Source organism: Artemia franciscana, chromosome 14 (assembly GCF_032884065.1).
Source record: "Artemia franciscana chromosome 14, ASM3288406v1, whole genome shotgun sequence".
Lineage (NCBI taxonomy): Eukaryota > Metazoa > Arthropoda > Branchiopoda > Anostraca > Artemiidae > Artemia > Artemia franciscana.
The window spans coordinates 14735500-14742788 of NC_088876.1; the positions used below are offsets into that span (position 1 = coordinate 14735500).

Genomic DNA, 7289 nt, shown 5'->3' on the forward strand with positions numbered 1-7289 from the left:
TAAGGAAGGGATACAAGCCTTCTTCAAAGCCTTATTCAACAGGATATAAGTTTAGTCCAGAGATTCTCTTTAGCATTTCGCTTCCCAATCTCAATCAGTAAAACTAAAGCCATTATATTTACTAATGGTACTCTAGATCCTCCTAATCCACTGACAATTTTCTAAAGGGAGATCCCATATTTCAATTCAGTGAAGTTACTTGGTTTATTAATGGATTCTGAAATGCAGTGGCATGAACATATTAATTCTTTGAAATCTCTGATCATTCAGAGACTTTGTATTCTAAAAAGACTTGCTGGAAGTAAGTGGGGATTCCATCTAAAAATTATTTTGGATTTTTACAAATTATATATTCGTTCAAATATAGAATATGGGATTCAAATTTTTTCAGCTCGTCCCCCATCCTCATTCAAAATCCTTGAATCTTTACTAAATTCTGCTATTCGAATAGCTTTGGGTGTGCATAAGCATACTCCTCTGTCAAAGTTAAGAACACTGTCGGGATTGGTGTCCCTAAGTGAAAGAGCATCTAGTCTAAGGATAAAGTATTTCTCGCAAATCCAGGCTTATGGAGCCAAGCATGCTGTATATGCACACACCTTTGCTGAGAAGTCAGCCTGTCCCAATGCCCATTCATCATGGAATCAGTTTCAAATGGAGGTCCCAAACTGGAATCAACATTTGCTTTATGCAAATCCCTTTACCAAGTCCCCCCCCCCATGGGAAATGAGTCCTCCAAGCTGTCAAGTAGAACTTATCTCTATTAGTAAAGATTTGATTCCTAATTACGAGATCCAGACTATTTTGGCTGAACACATCTCAAGGGCTTACCCCAACTATAGAAAAATATATACAGATGGATCTGTCCAGAGGGAAAGAGCTGGAGCAGGAGCTTGTATCCCATCCCTAAATTTGAATATTTATTCTCCTCTCCCATTGGGATCTTCTATCTTGCCTGCTGAATTATGTGCCATCCGCCTGGCCTTTGATGGTCTTATAAATTATAACATGGAATCTGAAAATATACTCTGTCTCTCCAACTCTAAATCAGCATTACTACTGATCCAAAATATTAATAGAATTGCTAATGACAAAGATTTATATAATATTAGAAGACAGCTTCTTAATCTTAAGATCAAGGAAAATGAAGTTTATTTTAAACATGTTCCTAGTCATAAAGGTATAAAATATAATGATATGGCTGATTCTCTAGCAGCAAAGGCTTCCATGTTATCTCCTAGTCCTTCCTCTGACCTCAATTCACGAGATATTATCAGGCAAAGATCCAAAGTTAATCACAGTAAATTAATGTTATCTCCATTTCATACAAGATTAAATACAATGCTATATTACCGGCTGAAATCAGGTGCCCTACTTCTAAATAGCTTGTTATTTAATTGGAAGCTACATCATTCCCCTTTATGCCGAATCTGCTTTTCAGCAGAGGAAACAATCCAGCATATTTTATTTGATTGTCAGGCTCAGAGTGAGGAGACTGTTGCTCTTAAGCGTTTCTGCTCCTTGGCTAAGATTCCAAATACTTATAAAGCTATCCTGGATTCTAACCTGCCATGGGAAATTGATCATAAGGTATTTAAGACAGCAATTGATACCTTAATTGATACCTTGATTAAAGCTTGAAGAAGTCAATTTTTAAAGGGACGCGATTTATCCATAGTTTTTGATTGTGCAGAAGAGAGCGGGAATGAGTAGGAAGAGCCGTATTGGTACTGGCCGGCCTAGTGCCTTAAACTGCTGGGGACAGGTAGCTCAAGTACTCGTACTTCCCACAATCAACAACAGTGTATTATTGTTCATAATCGTATATATCCATGGTTTGCAGATTGGAGGAGAATAGCGCTTCCACTAGCTAGTTTTTCTAGAGAAGATTTCAAAGAGGTGAAAGGACTTGTTGTTAGTCCATATACCTCCCTATAATTTTTGGAACTGGAACTGTCTTCAGATAGATCTAAGATGAAGGCACCACTTTTGTGTACCAGTGTGGTGAGTTATTGAGCTTGATTTTATGTTGTTAGGTAGGTTGCACTAAAATAGACTTAAAAACTATGTTATTAGCCTAGTTAAAACTGGCTTTTTTCTTGTGTAGGTGGTTGGGTTTTTCCTTTTAACTGGTGGGATAGGTAGATAATAAAATGGCTAAGAAAAATCTTATAAAGTTATTGCAATATTAGTTAAAGTTACTAATAACCTACTTGAGCAATTATTTCAGAGCTGGTTATCCTAATAAAATTTGTGTGGCCAGAAGTTTAATTGTTAGATTGCAGATTGGGATTTCATATGTCTTCTTTTAGTCATTCCATTCAAGATGCTTTGGATATTTTTTTTATTGTGATAGATTGCGATAGATCTTGTGATAGATTGTCTTAATGCTCTGAAAATGGAAAATATTTCAATTGCATAGGATAGGAAAATTTCAGTAGGCTAATCAATTTAAAGTCTTAAATTAGCAAGGGAAGTGTTTACTTCACTAAAAAATAACTTGTATACAGTGACTTTTAAAATTCACTGTATAATTGGAGTTCTTTGAACTCCAATTATACAGTCCTGTGTTTGGCCCCCTTTAGCCTGTATCCAGTTCCTGATTGCCCATTTAGCCTAAATTTCATTTTTTTTTCTGTTACTCATTTCTTGTCAATATTACTAAGGGTTCATAGTTAAGCTCTTGAGAAGTCATTGTTAAACAACATGTGCTTATGTAGCCTCTATATAGCTTGTTGCTACTTATTCTTCTCTGGGTATACAATGCTTATGTGGTAAAAGCCAAGAGAAGGACCTGTAGGCCTATAGAAGGAAACCTGTTAAAAAAAAGGTGACTCTTTATTATTTACATAATAATTATAGCTAACATGTTCTATATGCAACACTGCTCTACTTTAGCCCCAACCCTCCTAATATGGAAATCTAAAGCTGAAATTACATCTACTATTGATTCTGCAAATCTATCCCTCAATCCTAGTACCTGAGAATTGAAGCAACTGTGGCCAAAAGAAAAACAAGTAGGCTAAAAGGTGGCAGAATACATTGAAAATATATAATTTGGGCTATATATTTGCAAATTAGGTAGGTTGGAAGTAAATTTTTTGTTTACATTTTGACTTACAAAAAAGTGAATATACTACTTGATGCCTTTTTGTATGTTCTTTACAAGTATAATAATTGCTTATATTGCTAATTCAAACTTAAGCAATTTTTGACCTAAGCTAAAAAAATTTCAAAAGCTCAAAAAGCACTTAAATTTGAACTTTCAATTGAAGCACTTGTTATGTTTGTAAAGAACACAAAACAAGGCATCAAGGAGTATGTTCACTTTATAAGTCAAATATAAGAACAACAACAAAATTACCTATTATTAGCATAGAGTTGCATAATTTTCTCCTGGGTATGTAGGCTAAATCACTTACACCTGATCCTGTCCCTACTGTTTTTACTTGGTTGGAATAAAAATCCAAAGCAAGTTCCTATTGAAAAGGAAAGAGCCCAAAAGTGAGATTGAATTTGTCATAGCTTGGAGGTTTGCCCCTTCAGTCTGTTTAGAGAAAACAGATTCATAACTGAAACTTTGTCAATTTCAATCTTAAGGGTGACCTACATTTGTGACACTTCATTAAATGGTTGTAAAGGGATACTTTTATTTATTTGTCTTGTTTGTTTTCTACATGATTGTTTTTTTGAATCTTTAAATTGATATATATTTCTTACAAATTAATTAGTCACACCGCAGTACCATTTGCAAGTTTTGACCTACTTTGTAACCCCTGGTCTCAAAATTCCATATAAATTTATTGAAGCTAGGAAACATAGAACTCCTGTCTGTTATTCCTAAGGCAATGACTCCTGTCTGTTAAAACTAAATTCCTAAGGCAATGGCAATTAAAACAAAACAGTGAAGATTATCTTTAAAATACTTGATAATACATAAATATAACAATCACAAAGAAAAACCATTTGCAATATTTTACTTTTGTGCTTAGTTGCCAACCTGAGCAATTGTCTTAAATTTTTAAACCTTGCAAAACATTCACAAGGCATTTCTTATGACCTAAACTCTTGTCTGTACATCAACAATTCATTGAAAAGGAAGGCCCACCTTACTGGCATTCTTTCCTTTGTACTTATATTTAATGGGATTAAAAGAAAGCATCTATGGCTAAGTCAAAAGCCCAGAAAAGAACCAGGTGGTCCTTTAGCCAGGAAGCTAGGGACCAGTCATCCTATGCTTTTGCAAGCTCTTCCTGCTTACTGACCCTAGATTTCTCTAGGTAACCTTTCAAGGTTGGGCCAGTTCTGGCTCAACCTACATAGTCAAATCACTGACCTTTGTCCCAAACCAAATAAACTGGTAATGCCAGGAATTAAACCTGTGCCCTTTGGACAAAGTATTCTTGTCCACTTAAGCAGGAACACAAATGCAACCAAAAAAAAATTATATGAAAAAAGAAAATATTGGAAAAAAACAACTCAAGTCATAGTTCCTACCATTTTTCACTGCTGTCCCATAAACAATATTTATTTTATTTAGACAAATTAATTTTGAGACATGTATCAACAAAACTCCCATCAGGGATTGTATTTACTTAAAATACAAATAGCAAAATGAATGCTCAGTTTTGTAATATTCTAGTCTTGAAATAATAAAAAAAGAAAAATTATATGTTCTATTTGTTTTCCACCAGCTCACTTGAGCAAAATCATTTGTGACAAAAATATACCCATGGTTGGCTTAGGATCCCTTTAAAATGCTTTAAACAGAAGGAATTTTAAAAATAATTATACTGATCAGCAAGAAGAATATTAAAATAACTCTCTAAACTTGGCACTTTTTAAGACAATTTTTTTGCTGTGCAAATGCAAAACTTTAATAGTGTCCAAATGTATTCTAAAAAAAAATAATATTAAAATGTGTCAATTGTATTTTGATAGAAACTGCCTCTAAAACTTTTAGTTAAAATATATGAAGTGAAGGGCCAGGCATCCCTTTACATTTTATGCAACATGTAAAAAGAAAAACAATTCAATTTTTATTTTCACAAAAGAAGATTGACATGAAAAGACATGAATGAAATGAAATAACACAGAAATTCATGGAGAATAAATAATATCAGCCATATATTTAACCTACAATCAGGTGGCATAAAATATTATTTCTAAATTTAGAAAAAACCAGTGTTATTGCTTAAAGTTCTGTTAAATCAACAGGAATCGTCTTTTCAGAACTAAGGCCAGAGAGAAAGAAACTGATAACCAAAAATTGATGTAGCCTAAAATTTCAGGACCCTCTAGAGGAGAAAGAAGTGGAGATAGGTAATTTAGATACTTTCCTGGGACAAACTTTGGTTAATTTATAGCAAACAGTATTACTGGCTTTTGTATAAAGTGAATATACCACTTGATGCGTTTTTTATGCTCTTTATAAATATAATAATTGCTTCTATTGGAAATTCAGATTTAAGCACTTTTTGACCTCTTAAAAATGACCTAAATATGGGGTATAAAAAAGGCTTAAAATATTGGTCTCAGACTTTAAAACACTGGACTCAAACTTACCATTTCATTATGAATCCATTTTTTTAATGTTACATTATCCACAAGCAGTTATTTTCCACAAATAAATTGGATAAATAAATTTTATCAATGTTATGGTGCTTTCTTCTTCCTTGACAGCAAATTTTAAATAAAAGCATGCGTTTTTGGTCAAAATATGAAAGCTGGCTATAACAAATGCCAGTTATACTGTTTGCCGTAAATTTAACTATATTAAATGCAGTAATGGTTAGTTTACATATTTAATATATGCTATGCTTTACCCCACCCCAATGATGTGCAAATACATAGCCCAAATTTGTTTCTAAATTATTACAGATTGGTGATTTCAAATATCTTATTATTTTGTCAAAAATGACCAAAAACGTATGCTTTAATTGAAATTTTGGCAACAAGGAAGAAGAAAACGCCATAACATTCAGTGCTTATGGATAATATATCATTAAAAAATGGATTTATAATGAAACAGTAAGTTTGACTACAATGTTATAAAGTTTGAGACCAATGTTTAAAGCCTTTTTATACTCCATATTTAGGTCCTTTTTAAGAGGTCAAAAAGTGCTTAAAATATGAATTTCTGGTAGAAGCAATTATTATATTTGTAAAGAGAATAAAAAACGCATCAAGTGGTATATTCACTTTATACAAAAGCCAGTAATACTGTTTGCTATAAATTTACCCATACTCTAGCCTCTATACACATCCCTGAAAGTTTCATTTTCCTAACCTAACCTCTTTCAAAGATAGCCAAAAGTAGCTAAAGTAAAATTTTACCCTTACTTTATGTTAAAAATCCAGTTTAGACAGCAATCTCAATGAATATATACTATATAATATAGGCATTGACCTAACCATTCTAATTTTTCTCAACTAAAAATTATAGGTTGGTTTAGAAACTACGCCTGTTTGATTTGGTAATATTTGAATAACTAACCAATTTGATAGCTGCCCTCCTAAAAACCAACGTTTTTAACAACATAAACATTTTCTTCTGATTCCTTATTAAGCTTAGCCTATGCAAGATGGGCCTAGAAAACCAAAAACCCTTTAAATCCTAAGGAATATGCATAAGATTACTTACAGGTCACTGAAAAGCTAAGATTATTTCCAGTATTAACAGTTTCCCTGTCTTTTCTTAAGACTAAACGATTTCACATCTAAATTTTTTGCTATTGAAGCGTTCGATTCGCAATTCTGGGTGCGTTTCAAGTTGCGTTCGAATCACATTCCAAGTTGACTGAAACCAGCATTCTGACGTTTTATTTGTGATTCCGAGTTAACTTTTAGCGTTCGATTTGTAAAAGTTGACTGAAAGTTAATGAAAAGTTGACTTTTAACAACTTTTACATTTTGTACGTTCGTCTCAAGTTAACTCGGAAAGAGGGCAAAAGTTTCAATTATAGGTAATCATGGAGTATGTGTTCAGATGGATCCAGGATGAAGGCACCACTTTTGTGTACCAGTGTGGTGAGTTATTGAGCCAGATTTTTGTTGTTGGGTAGGTTGCACTAAAATAGACTTAGAAACTATGTTATTATCCTTGTTAAAACTGGCTTTTTTCTTGTGTGGGTGGGTGGGTTTTATCTTTTACTGGGTTGGGGGATAGGTAGATAATAAAATGGTTAAGAAAAAACTTATAAAGTTATTGCAATATTAGTTAAAGTTACTGCAAAGCTACTTGAGCAATTATTTCAGAGCTGGGTATCCTAATACAATTTGTGTGGCCA

At 33.2% G+C, this 7289-nt stretch overlaps 1 protein-coding gene across 2 annotated transcripts in view; it reads right to left on the minus strand.

The window, feature by feature from the left end:
- The window catches only part of LOC136035370 (2-(3-amino-3-carboxypropyl)histidine synthase subunit 1-like), a 53956-nt gene extending 47191 nt beyond the window's left edge, over nucleotides 1–6765 (minus strand). The window contains exon 1 of one of the 2 annotated variants that reach the window (XM_065717134.1): nucleotides 6644–6765. The gene's annotated coding sequence lies outside the window, so the exon portion shown is untranslated. The remainder of the gene's footprint in view (nucleotides 1–6643) is intronic. The other variant, XM_065717132.1, reaches the window with a different exon arrangement.
- Nucleotides 6766–7289: the final 524 nt, after the last annotated feature.